Source organism: Convolutriloba macropyga, chromosome 1 (assembly GCF_964194025.1).
Source record: "Convolutriloba macropyga chromosome 1, txConMacr16.3, whole genome shotgun sequence".
NCBI lineage: Eukaryota > Metazoa > Xenacoelomorpha > Acoela > Convolutidae > Convolutriloba > Convolutriloba macropyga.
In genome coordinates this window covers 27,823,448-27,841,486 of record NC_134468.1, presented here as the reverse complement: position 1 = coordinate 27,841,486, position 18,039 = coordinate 27,823,448, and positions in this window count along the sequence as shown.

The window sequence follows — 18,039 nt, the reverse complement described above, 5'->3', positions numbered from 1 at the left end:
AGGGACAGTATTCTTCAAAAAGAAATGTGTATCAACAAAAAGATTACCTGCAACGAAAATAACTCAGTGGAGTAAAAAATGCAGCATTAGATTGATGAGATCAATCCTTTTTAAGAAAACAAGTCAAGAAAAACAAAAAAATCAAACAACAAAAACAAGAAAAATTAATTACATTCAAACCCTTATGTCCATTTTTTTAAAGAAATTTGTTACAAAAGAACAACAAATAGAGACAACAAACAAAATTCAATTAAAACTGCGAGAAAATGCTGTCAAAGCCGTAAAGTCAGATTTTTCCGCAGAAAATGTGTTCAATTGAGTCTTCCTCGTACAAAAATATTGTGTTACGCAACCTCTCATTCATGAGAATCGGAAACAAGTTGACAAAAAAAGAGAAAAACAGCAAAATGAATTAATACTTTTATATATTTCGAAAACAATTAATTTTAAAGTCGTGAGGGCAATAGTTACACAAAAAATAATTAAACAGCTCCTTTTGTTTTGTCCAAAGGAAGCGCTTGAAACCTGTAATTTTTCAGAATATGTCTTACCTCTACAAAAAGAACGTCAAATATAGACAAAAAATAAAAAAAAACTAGTTTCATTATTTTGCAAAAAAACTTGTCGAAGCCAGTAAAATCATAACAATTTCCTTGAAATTTTTAGATTTTGTACACTTGCACTTTCGCATTTTTCTCCGAGGACAATAATGTCACATTTGACCGGCAGCTAACGAGACTAGGTAACTAATTGACAAAAAAAAACATGCGAATTTAAATAGTTTTTTAGTTATTTTTGAAAACAAATGTTTTCAAAGTCATGAAAGCCGTCAGCTATCTACTGGAATCATGATATTGGCTCATTTATTCCTCCATGAAAAACCAATGAAGTCAGTCGTTATCCAGGAAATTCCATACGACTAAAAAGAAAAAGTAAAAATGACAGTTAAAGACAAATATTAAAAATTCAATTAAATTCTTCGAGAAACGGGTGTCGAAGCCGATAAAACATTAATCAATGCCTTTAAAGACTTTTATACGTTCAATTGGGTCTTATTTTGAATGTCAATAATGTAATTTGTGAACTTTCAATATTGTGGTAATGTGACAAAACGAGAAAAGAACGTAAAAAATTTGCCAATGCATAAAATTGTGAAATCTAGTAGTATCAACTCCAGAACACCATATCTTAACGCCTAAAACCTTAAACCACATTAAGTTTTATTTCAGTAGAAAAAAAGAGAGAAGAAAAGTTTTTTCTTCGCTAACACTAAGCTACGAATTGACCAAATTAAAAGAAAAATTGTGGCAAGGTTCAGTAAGCCATGGTTTATTTAAAAATCAAACATCAAAATTTAAAATTCAAAACGACCATAATCCTTCATATAAAGAAACTTGAACTAGAAGTGGGAACTAAAATATTGAAAGATTTTTTACTGATGCTGTGGTACGGACGTACTCCGACAGGGAAACCAAGACTCACGTACAATTATAAACACTGATAATCTCCATATACTATTATACTATCAACCCATTCGGGCCATCTGTTCATTTAGTTAACTTAACCCATTCGGTCTCAAACTCATTTATAATCTCAGTTGTACGCAGTAAACTTTCTATCACTTGTTGGAACACCTCTGTAAACTTTAGTTAAACTGTACATAGCGTTGACAGGTATTGTCTGGTCACGCCTCTATCTCTCTAAAGCCGTGAACTGATTCATCGCTTATTGCCTAAACTCGATTAAGAAACAGTTGAATTGCGAAAATTTGAAACTGCTCTTTTGTTAACTCTCACATGGCGCAGTCAGCAATGGCGAAATCCCCAATCGGGGTTACACTATATTGGGATAAAGGGCCACAGCCAAACATAGTGTGGGACAAATGGTTCGAAACAGCAAAACTGGCTATAACAGCCAAAGAAAACATTCAAGTAGAAAAATTACTCAGACCCAATCCACAAAACAGAGAACTCGATTACTCACACGAAACTATGTATGAACTCCCCACATCAGACGAAAGAGCAGCTGAGAAAAGACAAAGAGAACAAAGAAACATCAAACGAAAATTCGATTGGCAAAATCAATGTTTAGCGGTAGGGGACAAAGGCCCAAACGTGGACAAAATCCCTTGGGATGAGGCCGACACAAAAAAAAGCCTCATCTACCTGTCTTTGGGACAGGAGGCTGCAAACATCTTCCACCAAAGGAACCCTCACAGAGAAATGTCAAAATGGACAACAGATGCATTTGTCGAGCAACTAAGGGGAAAGATTCAAAGAAGTAAGAAACGAAACATTCGACCGTTACCAATTCTTCAATTGCAAACAAGAACACAACGAATCACTGGAAAAATTCCACTCAAGAATAAAGCAAAAAGCAGCACTTTGCAATTGGGAAGACTTAGAAGACAGACTAGTGAAAAGCATATTCATTCAAGGCATGCGAAACACACAAATAGAAATAGACTTATAATCAGAAGACCGCGACACGATCGGAACACTACAACAAGCCCTCGCAAGAGAAAGAGGCCAAGAAAATCAACAAAAAATGGCCAACCCAGGCAGATCGCCACTAGACACAAACCCACAAGGACAAACAGAGGTTCAATATATAAGACGCAACAACACACAACAAAGACAAAGCATACAACAAAGAATGGGCTTACTACAGACACCAAAATCAGGTCAAATACCAGATTGTTGGAAATGTGGAAACAAGTTCATCCGAGACCACCTCAGCAACTGCCCAGCAAAGAATGAATTATGCAGAATATACAAGATAGGTCATTACGCAAAAATATGCAACGCAGAAATGCCCCCAGACCAACACAAAGACCACAAACAAGAACAAATACACAAAACAGAAGCACAACATCCACAAACCAAAATGACAATTACCGACAAAAAACAAGGAGAGTCAGAAATATCAAAACAACAAGAACGGACGACGTATCTCAAACAAGAAGCAACCGGTCGGAAGAAAACAAATCAATCGATCCAAAAAGCACATGCTATATAAGAAAAATGATGAAAGACTGAAATACTGTCAATCTTGTCAATTGGAAATGGTCACAAACGAAAATTAACAATAACAATCAAACCCAAAAGTGAGAGTATTGGATCGAAACCCAATCCGGAAAGAGCAAGATACATTGGCTTGTAGACACTGGAAGCCCGCGAAGCTTCGTCTCACAATCAACAGCAAACTGGCTGATAAACAAACTTCGAAAAGACATCGGAAAAAAAGCTACCAAAATGGGAGAATTCAGATGCTTCAACAACAACAAAATCAAAATAAACAGCACACTCAACATCAACTTATCATCCGGAAACGCGGCCGCACCAAATTGTGAAATATTGATAGTACCACACAACACAGTGAAACTACTGGGCAGAAATATACTCCAAAAACTCGGAATTTAACTATCACAAACAAAGAAAGGTGAGAAAATTACAAACTTAATTACAACAGAAAAACAAATAATAACACAGAAAATTTTCAAAAATTTCCCTCACCTATGTAACCGCCTGGGAAGATCAAAAAATCACAAAGCCAAATCGACAACCAAACAAAACTTCAAGCCAACACAACATAAAGGAAGAAGGGTACCCATACACTTTATTGATAAAGTAGAAAAAGAACTAGAAAAACTAGTCGAGGATAAACGAAATATCAAATTAGAAAAATGTTCAGACGAGTACTTTATAAGCCCCGTGGTTATCACAGTAAAAAGTGATAACTCCAATAAAATAGCTTTGGACACAAAAAAAACTAAACGACGCGATACACAAAAACAAATATCAAATGCAAAGCTTAGACCATCTAATGGACACAATTTCCGAAAAAAATTAGAAAATTAAAAAAACAATTCAGGTACACGATACTTTTCAAAAAATGATCTAAGATATTCGTAAAGCCAAATCCCACTTCACAAAGACACTCAGAAACACTGCAATTTTAACATACTGGGCGGAAACGTCACAGGAACGTAAATATTCAGAAACGAATTTTATGGACTCCCTGACATGCCCGCCACTTTCGAAAAAGCAATCGACTATACACTAAACAATATAAATTCCGCACAAGCATTTTTAGACGAGATTATATTTATCACTAAGGGATCCATAGATAACCATGAAAAAGCAATAATGAAAGTCCTATTAAGATTGGACAAAGAAACCTAGCTATAAACCTACACAAATGTGAATTCGCCCAAACGGAAATTGTGTGGCTTGGTTACAAAATTAGCCCAAACGGGATAATAGACACAAAAAAGTAAACGAAAGCCATACCAGAAATGGAAAAACGACACACACTCAAACAACTTAGATCATTTATGGGAAGTATGCACCATATGATAAAATTTATTCCTAACCTATCAGAAATAACAGCACCCCTCAGACCCTCACTATCAACAAAAAATAGCATCAAAGGCTCAAAACTAAAATTGTCAAACGAACATGATACAGCATTTAGTAAAATCAAACAAGCCATAACACAAATAATAGAAAACAAACATTTTGATACAACAAAACCCACCCGGGTCAGATGCCACGCAAGCACGAACGGTCTAGAAGCATGCCTAGAACAATGTTTGGACAATAAATGGTATCCAATAGCGTACCCCAGCCGATTCTTAAACTGCAACGAACAAAAATATAGTACGAACGAACTAGAACTTCTCGCATTCGTATGGTCGTTAGAACATTTCAAATATTACCTATTTGGCTCGAAATTCGAACTCCAAACAGTCCATCAAGCACTTTTATCGGCCCTAAAAAACAACAGGGGAAATAAAACATACCAAAGCCACCTGACCCATTGGGCAGACAGACTGTTACCCTTCCACTTTAAAGTGCAACACGTACCAGGAAAAAACATGGGAATTGCAGATTATTTCAGCAGATACCCCATCTCTCCAGCACCACAACCACTCGAAAGCGATAACAATTATGTAGTCAATTTAAGAAATACATTCAAACACATACTAAAGAAAGCAAAAAGAATTTCATCCAATCAAAACGCCAAAAATTTACAGCACGCGAGATATGACGTAATAAAAGCAAGAGAGCAAAACATACAAAGCAAACACGCTTTTTGCCATTCTCGTTGTCTAAAACAGTCGCATTCTTGCAACCACCCCAATTCTTCTTTAAATAATCTATCTTTATATCAGTCAAATTCTCGTTTCTTGAACACACAAGTTCCAGTTTGCACACGCAATAACCCAAATTCAATTACATTCAAAAAAACAATTCACAAACGACCCCGCGCTAAAAAAATGAATAACATCCCACTACAAGAAAGTCCCAACGTAAGCATCCACCCTAACCAAACAATTTATCCTAAATCCATTACTATCGCTACCCAAATTGAAAAACTGACCAACAAAGGAAAAGGAACAACCCCACTTGATCCCAACTGGGTGGAAAACCCATTTGATATTGCCCAATCGGATACTTCAATCCCCTTAGCTAATTTACACAAAGTCCTAAATGAAAACTTCATATCTGAAGCTATTACATTTGATAACCAAAGCAACAGGATCTAGAAAATGGTTCAAAATCAGGATTGGCTAGCCCTCAAACATTATTCTTGCTACTGGCATACATTGGAAAAAGACTTATCAGTTAATGACAACGGCTGTATACTTTATGATGGAAAACGTTATATACCCCCAAATTTACGAGACATTGTCTTACAATCAATTCATAAAACCCATACGGGACAAGTTGGCATGATGTACATGGCACAATTAATCTTGTTCCCTCGCATCCACCGGGAGAACGTCTTAATTGCACAAAGGTGCAAACCATGCACACGATTAGGTAAGAAATTGAAACCAGTAATGCTAAAAACCAAAAAACATACACACCTCCCCAATTTACAGGAACCTAAAGAAGAAGTACAAATCGACTTCACTGGACCAATACAAGAAAATGGTAAGGATTCCTACATATTTGTTTCAGTCGATAGATTTTCCATATACCCACATGCAAAAGCATACCACAATTGCGACACAGAAACAGCCATAGAATACCTTAAAAGCTACATGACATTTCATGTTATACCACGAGCAGTTTGGTGCAACCAGGCACAAGCATATAAATCAAAATCTTCGAAATCTTCTGCAAAGACAACAACATCAAACTAATATTAGGAGACCACAGAGGAACAAGACTAGTAGAACGAATGATACAAACATTAAAAAGGCAACTTTCTGTAATAAAGGTAGACACAAATTGGGCAAAGGAAACATTAGCAGACAAAATAACACACATAATAGAAACCATTAGATTAATCCCTAACCAAAACCACACGCATAACATCATTTGAAGCACACTTTGGCAGAACCGCAAACACACAACTAACAAACGTACTAAAAAACCCAAACCCAAAAATCTGACGGATAAAAAGATATAGAACTTCCATTTAGACAAGAAGAAGCTGAAGCAGGCCATGATGAACGAAGCGGAGATCTGGAACCAAGACTCGGACACTGAACCACAACTGGACATACAGTACCAGTCACAACATAACCTGGACACAGATTCAGACGAAGAACCCCTAGCCACAAAACGCGCAACCACAGCGCAAAAGCGTAAAACAGTTTCACCTTTAAAAATCGTTCCCGATAAACTAAGTATTACCTTCGGAGACAAAACTTCTGTCATCGTAAAATCAAAAAACCAAGTAGCACGAAAAACCATAATGCGCAGAGTAAAAGAACCTCGAGGTACTTTAAACCAATGTGGAATATAATCCCGGACGGGACAGTCACAATTTACACACCACACACAATCACCATCGATACACCTAAAAGAAAAGACACAGTAATCAGAAAAAGTGACATAGCCATAGTCACAGAAACAATCCCAGAAAAACCTAGATTAATCGAATTCGTTGCATGCAAGACTGTTGGCAAATTTAAAAGAAATAGAGAAAAAATCAAAAAATTCTATTTAGATGTATAGAAACAAAAAGAGAAGCAGGCAGAGGAGCAAGCAAAAGGGCAGCAAGAAGAACCCCAACCGGGCACAAGCAAACAAGGCCAACCAAGCGAAAACAAGACATCCAAGAAAGACACTACATCATTGAAGCAACGACCAAAACAAAGAAAAGGGAAGATGGGAAGCCCAAAACGGAAGCCACAACAACCGACCAAACGCACAAGCAAATCAATATTCGACATAAAGTCCAAACAAGCAGCGCTAGCCCAGTCAAAACTGGAACAAGCCAAAAGGTGACAACGCAGGCACTCATCACTCGTCAGCACAGATCTGGACCAGTGGAATAACTCAGACACAGTAGAGGTCATCAATCTAGTTTCAGACTCACCCCAACAGAGCCTCATCACAATCATAACATCAAGTTCACCGAAAGATTTCATGAACGCAAAGAACAAAGGCCGCGGTTCAGTAGAAAGAATCGTACAAAAGTTACAAGTCACCAAAGAACAAACACAACGAAACACAACCGGACCCGTTCGGGACACACATCAAACATCACAAACAACAACTAGCACCGCAACCGAATCCGCTCGGGCCACGCAACATAGTCCACCAACTGCCAACACTATACCAGTTACAATTATGAAGAATCTGACAATGACTGCAACCAGATGCCAGAAGACCCCATTCTCGAAGACAACCCCTCACACCAGGAACTCCCACCAAAAGAATCAACAAGGATCGACAATAATGAGATAAATATCTCAATAGAACACTCCCTATCGGACGACGATAGAAGTAAAACTTACGAACAACAAACTGACAGTCCACGCTCCAACTACAGAACAGCCCCATCGGCAATCCCACATCGACTAGCCCAGGAACAAAGCCCAATTTCATCTCTAGACCTGGAGGATCTAGACCAATTAAACACTATTTTCGACAATTAATTGTCGAAAATATTGAAGAGGGGGGAGTGTGGTACTGAAGTACCCCGACAGGGAAACCAACATTCACGTACTATTATGAACACTGATAATTTCCATATACTATAATACTATCAACCCATTCGGGCCATCTGTTCATTTAATTAACTTACGTTTCTTTGTTTCTTATAACTTATGTTTTAGTTTCTCAAACTCATTTATCATGTCAGTTGTACGCAGTAAACTTTCTATCACTTGTTGTAACACCTCTGTAAACTTTAGTTAAACTGTACATAGCGTTGACAGGTATTGTCTGGTCACGCCTCTATCTTTCTAAAGCCGTGAACTGATTCACCGCTTATTGCCTAAACTCGATTAAAAAACAGTAGAATTGCGAAAGTTTGAAACTGCTCTTTTGTTTACTCTCACAGATGCGTTATCAAAAATTTGTTTTAAAAAAACCGCAAATAAGTACATAAGGTGCTCAAATTGTAACCTAAGTCTAATACCAACTAAATCTAACGGTTTAACCACAAACAGCAACATTTTTTTAAAAAAATTCAACAATACAACCAACAACTCAACGAAATGAAAATAAAAATAACATTGAGGCTAGAGATAGAATGAACAATGAGGGAGAAACTATCTTTATATGGTCTCTCTTTGTGGTCACGAAATTAATAAATAACCGACTCGATTGGCAGAGCATGAATTTTTTTCTGATTAATCGTGAAGTTTAAAAAAACGCGAAGCTTGCATAACCTGAAGATTAACCATTAACAGCCACGGTCTTCAAATACAGAAAAAAAAACAACAAATCAATTTTCCCATATTTCGTTCCTGTCAACAATTTTTGTTCTGCCGAGTCATTTTTGTCAAAGCGTTTTGAAGTAATACAAAGACGACAAAAAAAATTTTGAAAAACGAAGAAATAATTTCTGTTTAAGGCACTTAAGTCATTTGTTGTCATTTGTTTGAAACTTGGCAAAATAAAGGACCCGGGTGGAATAAACATTGTCTTTTTGTTTCAACGTCACTGAATCAATGATTATGAGAAAACAGAATAGGTATATTCCTATCAATTTTCACTCAGTAAAACAACAGTCCACAATCGCAAAACGAAAAGATTAATAGCAAAGAATTTGCAATTAAAACCTTGTATTCAAATTCTATGATTGGTGTTTGATTTTCGTTTGCCACAAGCTGTGAAATGAAACTTAATTAGACAAACGAAAATTGCAAAAAACGGCAAAGTATTGCTGAATATTAGCACAACTTTATTAACGCCAGCGAAAAGTTGTCAAATACCAGTGCGAAGCCGAGTTGTCGGATAAAATTTGGAGGGTGACAGCAACTGTGTGCTAAAGGTGCCGTTTGCAGAGCACTGAAATCAATGGAAGAGAATGTGAACAAGCCATCATATCGCTTGAGCTTGGGCGTTAATATAACGGTACAAAGAAAAAAACATTCCCGGAGAAAAAAATAGCAATTGTTTACCTTTCAAAAGTTTTCCCAAACAGTTGGAATGGTGTCACGTTTTGTTCCAAATTAGTGAACAAAAAAATTTTTAGGGGCTATTTTTAAGTAATGAAAAAATCAGAAGAAAAATTCATTTGGTTTTCCAATTTCGCTCTTAACGAAAGCGTAATGCGGAAATTCAGTGACTGCTGATTACAATTTACCATCTGACTCTTTCAATGACAGTGAGAGTTACAATGTTTCCACCCAAAAAAACATGATAATTATTGGAGCCTTCAAAACGAATATAACCTAATTGAACCAATTTTAATTATTCATTGATCAATTATTTCAAGTTTAAAAAAGATAAAAATTCGCGAAAAATCAGCAAAAACAGCAGCACAAATATTTGACAAAAAATTTGGCATTCCTTTTCATCTTCGAGAAAAAATAGTCAAATTGACGAAAAAGATAACAAATTTTAAACAAAAATAACAAGCGTTGTTGAAAAATACAAAAAAGTAAGGACAAGTAGTATAAATCATTCGAAAAATAACAAAACTTTTAACTTCCATACTTCCAACAAGAATTTTCTATGCTAAACTAATTGAGTTTTACGATCATTTCACTCATGTCTCTGATGCTGAGTTATACTGAACAAACACTAGGCAAACTTGCATATCAAATAATTTTGAGACCTTCCAAGTCAAGTTTTTCTAAAGTGATCTCATCTAAGACGCTTACATCCGTAAATCCGCCTACAAAAAACATTCATCCCGAGATTAAGAGACAGCCAATATACCTACGAAAACTCAAGGGAAATGAAACAAATTTTAGAAAGAAGTATAAAAGAACTATTAATTTTTTTACAGGAACCTGAACTATTTGTACAGATTAAATCATTGCAAAGTTTTGAAATTGCTAAACTGTTTTTCACATCAAAATAAAAACTTACGCTAGATCCTAGAACCAGTGTTTTTGTTACGATTTTTACATATTAAACCAAATTGACGGAATTTTAGGCAAACTTTCCGTAAAATTTGAATAAAATTAACCCAAATCGGACTAATATTCCAAAAATATTCAACCACGATAATTTGCTCTAGAAATCAAAATTCGTAAAACTTTTTTATGGTCCATATTTTACGCTGCACGGGTTTTTTATTGATGCCACTCACAACTCTCTACGATGAACGTATCAATCGGTCAAAATTGTCTGAACAAAAAAACCAGTTGAGTATATAGTTTTTCCCCCTCAGGCGGGATCGGAACTAAGACATTCAACAATTTTCTGTTGACATTTTATCAAATTCTTTTTAAAAAACCGTAAATAAAAACATAAGGCGCACAAATAGTAACCTAAAGCTAATACCAACCAGGTTTAGCAGTTTAAACACAAGCAGCAACATCTTTTGAAAACAATTTCAACAATACAACCAACAACTCAACAAATTGAAAAGAAATAACCAGGAGACTTGAGATAGAATGACAGTCATAACGAAACTATCTTTTTATTGATTCTCTTTGTAATAGCCGAGACGAAAAAAAAGTATTTCAAAGAAGAATTGAGAAATATTCGATTCGAATGGCAGAGCATGATTTTTTTTCTGAATAATCTTGAAAGCTTAAAAAACGCGAAGTTTGCATAACTTGAAGATTAACAATTAACAGCTTGAGTCTGAAACCAACTTTCACTTAATTCTTTCCTGTGAACAATTTTTGTTCTGGCGAATCATTTTTGTAAAAGCTTTTTGAAGTATTACAAAGACGACAAAAAATTTTTGAAGAAAAGAATAAATAACTGTTTAAGACCCGTTATTTGTTGTCATTTATTTGAAACTTGGCAAAATAAAGGACCCGGGTGGAACAAACATTATCTTTTTGTTTCAACGTCACTGAATCAATGATTATGAGAAAACAGAATAGGTATATTCCTATCAACTTTTACTCAGAAAAACAACAGTCCACAATCGCAAAACGAAAAGACTCACAGCAAAGAATTTACATTGAAAACCTTGTTTTCAAATTATATGATCGGTGTTTTGTTTTTGTTTGCCACAATCTGTGACCTCAAACTAAATTAGACAAAAGAGACAGGGAAAAATCGGCTATTTCTAAGTAACAAAAAAATCAGAAGCAAAAATCATTTGATTTCGAATTTTGCTCTTAACGAAAGCGTAACACGGCAATTCAGTGACCGTTAATTGAAATCTACTGTCTGAGTTTTTCAATAACAATGGGAGTTATAATGTTTCCACAAAAGAAATAAAACACATGATAGTTTTTGGAGCTTTCAAAACAAAATTAACCTAACTGGATAATTTTTTTATTCCTTGATCAATATTTTTTGCTATCTTAATCAATAAGAGCCAATAGAAAACTGTTGACAGTACTATGAAGAACTTCCTTTAAGCAGTGGATTAAAGTTATTGCGAATTGCACAAAAACTTTTTGCATTTAGTGAAACACCAATTCCATATAACTCTGTTGGTTAATCTCCAAGAAAACGAGCGCTCTCATTTCAAGTTAAAAGGAAGATGTCAACATTCTTTAAGTCATTGCTGGGTAAAAAGGTCACAAAATGTCAAATTTATTTTTAATCAAGTCATACTCAATTTAAAAAAGGAAAAAAATTCAAGAAAGGTGAGCAAAATCTGCAGCACAAAAATTTGACAACACGAATCGGCATTCCTCCTTTATCTTCTTTTTGGTAACAAATAGTCAAATTGACAAAACAAAATTATTACAAATTTTACAAAATTGAGCTATGTTCATCAAAGCTTTGTTGAAAAATACAAAAAGAGTAAAGACAAACAGTGTAAATCATTCGAAAATTCACAAAAATTTTAACTTCCATACATCCCACTAAAATGTTCTAAAATCATGCTCAAGTCTCTAATGCTGAATTATAATGAACAAGCGATAGGCAAATTTGCATACCAATTTTTTTTTAGATCTTTTTGTTCAGTTGATCCAAATTAAGTTTTTCTAAAGTGCTCTCATCTAAGACGCCAACATCCATAAAACTGCCAATAAAAAACATTCATTCCCAGATTAAGAGACAGCCGATATACCTATCAAAACCCAAGGGAAATGCAACCTTTCTTCGAAATAAGTATAAAAAACTATAAAATTTTTTTACAGGAACCTGAACTATTTGTACAGTTTAAATCATTGCAAAGTTTTATGAAATTGGTAAACTATTTTTCACCTCAACATTAAAATTTACGCTATAGACGATAGTTCCTAGCACCAGCGCTTACATGAAAGTTTAAATGACTCAAGTTTATTATACTGATTTCATTAAAAGTTTATGAAAAATCTCAGAAGTCAATAAATTTTGTTAGCTTATTGTCTAGCAATATCTTTTTCGAATTCTTTATAGATTTTGAAGGCTTCTTTAAGATTAACGTTGCCACATATAGTTTTCATAGAATAGTAATAGTTTTCATAGATATGGCTTGAGCGATGCTATGAAAGAAAAATAAAGTGCTCCAGGTAATCCGTGGTCTGATATAACAGATTGTGAAATCTCGCTTTGGAGAAAGCTCTTATATGAAAAACAATGATATGCGGCAACAATGTTTTGGCTCCATTAACTAAAGAAGAGACAGGATTCCATTCACTCGTTCCAATTTTAAAATGTTTGAAATAAGGAAAGGAAATAATTTTTAAGTAGAAAAACAAAAGAAATTACATCTTCGAAGAATAGTGTAAGAACACTCCCCAAACCGACATTTATATATATGTTTAGATAAATCAGGTTTAGTATGATGACCCTATCATTAATTTGTCCAAAACTTCAGAAGACAAACAATTTTAGGGTAGCCTAGTGTCTTGCAAAAACTTTACGACATTTCGTTAAATTTTAAGGGAACTTCAACTTTTCAGTATTTTTTTTTTGAAAATTGAAATTAGTTAATTCACGAAATTAGAAAATCTTGGTTCATAGACGACCAACGATCATTGTTATCAGTTCATTCCATGCAGTCACCCATGCAATCAAAATAGTTTCCTTTTTTGAAAAATTGTTTGAGGTAAAACTTCCTGTTCTGGACAATCACATTTCACCCGCCACTGAGGTACAACTAGTATGATAATTCATTAAATTTGGGCTCCCCGCTCATTGGGTGAGTCAAAAACTTATCACTATCGATTGTCCCTGCTCATGGATGACACACTATTCAATGCCGACTCGCCTCTTAACTTCTGCAACAAGGATTAAAAGATCTGCTCCCGTTTCATATGTGTCCATAATCTCGCATCCCTTGCAAGGAGCATGATTGCAGACCCCCGAATTGTTGTAACAGAGACTGATTGAGATAACCTACTGAAGGCTAACGACAACCTCGCCGGCTGCAAATTTCTGTTATCAGCCAGAGTAGCGATTCGTTTAAGGGTCTTACGAACTGTCTCTGAAAATCCTCCAAACGTTTCGAAAGCCAAAGGAATGAATTGAATTCCGACTTCAATACAATTCTGGGCGTACTGTTCGTACTTCTTGTCCTCAGCAGCTGACAGAGCGTAACCACTCTTCTCCGACGCATTTATAATGAGGCTTGACTGCAAGGGAGAAGTGACGGTAACGTCTAAAGCTGCTGGTAGACCATTATTCCATACAGGTAAGAAGATATCGCCCGGTCTGGAGTTATTGTCGGGTAGTAAACTTTTCTGTTCAGAGATGGGTGACAAAAGAGCTCCCGAGCAAGCTGATATAATTTTGTCTCGTATACGATCATGACGAGAGATCATGTCACCGCGACCATGGCATGACACCGCATGGTCGCCCATTACATCTAGAGTCCCAGATTTACAAAAAAGGACATTTTCTCTCGTTCTCGTACAATTTTACACCCAGTCGATATTTGAGGGCAAGACGGAACTCATTGGAAGATAGGTGTAGTCCCAGAGCTGGAATGGGGGCTGCGGATAACCAGGCCCCAGACTGCGGTAGAGAAAGAGATTGTAAGCGAGCTTTTTCCCTTATGGAACTTTGTTTTCCTAACAAGTTGTCAAAGGATGAGTTATCACGTTCCTCCTGAATTTTTCTTTGAGAAGGATTTGTCGTCGCAATTTCGCTCAATTCTTCAACTGCTTTAACAAATGAGATGTCTTCAGTTGGATTATGGCCTGTTAATTTTTCTACAAGAACAGAGGATTGAAAAACAGATCCGACGTATGCAGCCTGAACTGGATCTGCTGATCGTCTTATTCCTACACCGGTTTTATTGATTGGAAGGAATGCTTGGTCCGAAGAGGTGTCTGACAACAAAACTCCAAGAATACTTTCAAAGGTTGCACGCTGAACCGAATCAATTTTTCGAAGGATTTGATTTGATTCGTCCGAAGGAGAATTGCATCGCAAAGAGTAGACCATTTTGGGAGCACCATGGCAAAAACGCAAAATACCAAGAGCACATTGAGGATCGTCTACATATGCTAAATTGTCTTGAAGTTCCTCTAAGTTTGTAACGCGTTTGAGTAAACAAGAGGAAACAAAAGCGTCAGATCCTATAGCAGCTCCTAAAAATTTCAATTCCATCTACACAGTTCCTCTTGATCAAACTGTCATTTTTTGTCATGCTTTCGAATGACCATAGCTCGCACTTATCCTTCCTGAGTTCCAAACCAAATTTTTCTCCTGATTCTGAGAGAATTTCTAATGCTTTACAAAGTTCGATCTCGGTTCTTGCAATAAATCCGTCATCGAGATACCAGCAATGTTGCAAAAGATTCGGTATTTTGCTTTCGATTTCGTCAATATGAGGCCATATGGCCAATGAAAACAAAAGTGGACCTAGTGGATCACCTTGTTGCACTCCTGTCTGACTGTCAACAATTGAGCTATTGAAGAACAAATCACTATGTTTCGAGTAACAAAAGGATGCAAATGAAATTATACTAGGCATCAAAACTTTTGTTGAGCCGAGGAGATGACTGCGCTTCACTGAATTAAATGCGTTTCTGAAATCAATTTGAAGTATGCCACCAATTTTTACGCTCTTCATTCTTTTGAAGGTTGTTTTTGTGGCATGCACTATGCTCTCGGCACCTCCCTTGACAGCAACTCCCAACTGCTTTGAACCAAACAACTCAACCGCCTCGATGGCTGCTTCTTTTGCAATAGTTAGTAATAGTTTTTCTATCGATGATTTGCAGGCGATGCTTAAAAAATAAAGTGCTGCAAGTAATACGTGGTGTAATATAACTGACGATCAATAGATTGTGAGATCTCGCTTTTGAGAAAATTTTTAAATGGATGACAATGATACACATCAGCAATGTTTTGGTTCCATCAGCTAGAGAAGAGACAGGATTTTTTTGCTAAACAAAAATGTTCTCTTGTTGCAAGCGTGTGGGATACATTAAATGTTATATAGCCTATTTTAAGATTGATTTCTTTACGCGAGTTCTGAGAAAAGTTTTCGTCTTGCATGATCTCATTAATATGTATTATATCCCCGATTTAATCAGGTAGACAAAAGCATTCAGTTTCATTCAGTTCAATTTTAAAATGTTTGACACAAAATCTTACGCTGTTATAGCACTATGCGGTTCATAAATTATTGTTCCCAGATTGTGCGACGAAACGCCAATGGAAATCAGAAATACCTGCTTCAAACTCAGGATAGTTGCATCTGTCATTCAATGCAGCAATAATTAATAATTTAAAAATAATTTTTGATTGTTTTTCCACTGTTTTATCTATCAGGTAAAAAACCCGGATCCAGACGGGGTTGCTATCTTATAAAATCCCACAAATTTTTTTCACAATTGATAAAAAATTAACTTCTATGAACTTACAAATTGCACGTTGAATGGCGAAATTGTAAGTTTCTGCCAAAATGCAAAATCCTATATAAACTGCTAAATTAAAGCAAATTTAAAGTGAAATATCTGTTAGCCAGACAAAACTATGACTGATTTCTGCAGAATTGCAATTCGGACAAAAATTTCCGAATTATCAAAATAAGTAAAAGCAAAAGACACTTAGACGGCAGTTCCGCGAACTAAACGATTAAATGATTACTGTAATTCGAAAGGCATAATCGCGCGCTCGAAATCCGTTAGGCTTAGAAGCGCAATCTTCACGTCCAAATGCGGTCTGATGTTTTACAGCTATCGAATCAGGAGGGGTTGGGACTGGAGCGGAACAACAGCATGTTTGCCAACTGGATCTAATTGTGGTACTTGTATGTTTGTGTCTCTATTATTATTAATAAGAAGCGGGCGGCGCGTTTGCCCAACAAATCAAATTTGTACCTCTGTCTCCGTTTCTCTTTAACCTCTCTCCATGCACAGATTGCATTCTACCAACTTTACCTGTCAGAATGACCATGGAATGTCAATACGGACACCACACGTCGCGCATTTTCAGCACAAACAAAAACCAGTAAATAAAACTGAACAAATTCTTTCCTTGTGCAAACAACTGTCTCAAAACAAACTACATAAAATAACATATGGAAAAAGGAAAAGCGGAATAAACAACAGACAGTACTAGTAACGTAAATTTTTATTAGCGTATTTGTTTTGTTCTGATTACATAGTATAATGAAATTCCGTATAACTGACAATGCTACCTTGAAAGTGGCACTTAAAATGCCAATATATCATTTGCAGGGAATACCAAAAACCTGTTCACTTTGCCTTTGAGAACATAAATTATTTTTTATTAATGATTTTATATCAATCTTGGCTGGTGTAGCTAGATAGCAAACAAATATTCAAGGTTGAGACAAGATTATAGGCAGCCATATATTAAATATGCAAAGTCTGCTAATGATTTACTGCTTTCTAGATGTTGCCAGGATGCTTGCAAAAATTCATTAGCATAAAAAATAAGCAGCAACGACTCTTAGCATTGCAGATTTAACCATGTCCGATTTACACGATTTGCAGTCAGTAGGACTTATAGCTCATTTAATCCGCAAGAACTTTCAGTAGTTTATGCCATGTCATATAATTTTCGGGTCTTTCCAATCATAGCCCCACAGCTTAGTGGCCAAATAACGTAGCCCCCATCATGGTAAACATAATGGTAAACGTAGAAACATGACGGGGGGTTATAATATAGTGGAGGGGTGGGGTTCAATGGGTACAACACATCTTTTTGATGAAAAATCACACGTAAATGTCGCTTATAAAGAATACGCAAATAAAGAGGCAAACCTAAAGTATTCGTAAGCAACCGTTTATCTTCTGAATCTTACAATCTTATAATCTCATTAATAATTTTGAATAAATTTTGGAGTTTTTTTATATAGTTCGAAACTTTCAAACTTTTTATTCCGAACATTACGTAATTGGGGGCATGTAGTATATGCTCACCTCGTTTTCTCTTGTTCAGTCAATTCTGGTTGACTGATATGTTTTTGAGTGCAGTTGTAAGTAGTCTTATTGGAAGAAGAGTTTGGAAATCCAATCTTCAAGAAGAGTTCTTAGTATTCATTTTTGCCTTAATTTATGTTAATTTTGCACTAAATTTGTAAGTTTTACTCTAAAATAGACATTCACAATTAAAATAATGATAATAAAGTGAACAAAACCTACCTGCAATGCTAAAATCAATCAACATTAGAAGCATTTGCAAATAAACTTTTTTTAAAAAAAAATGAAATGCAAAAATTTTAAAATTTTACAATAAAATGGAATTTTGGCGCTCGTAATTTTCTATCCATACGCTACAAAAATTAAGCTAGTTT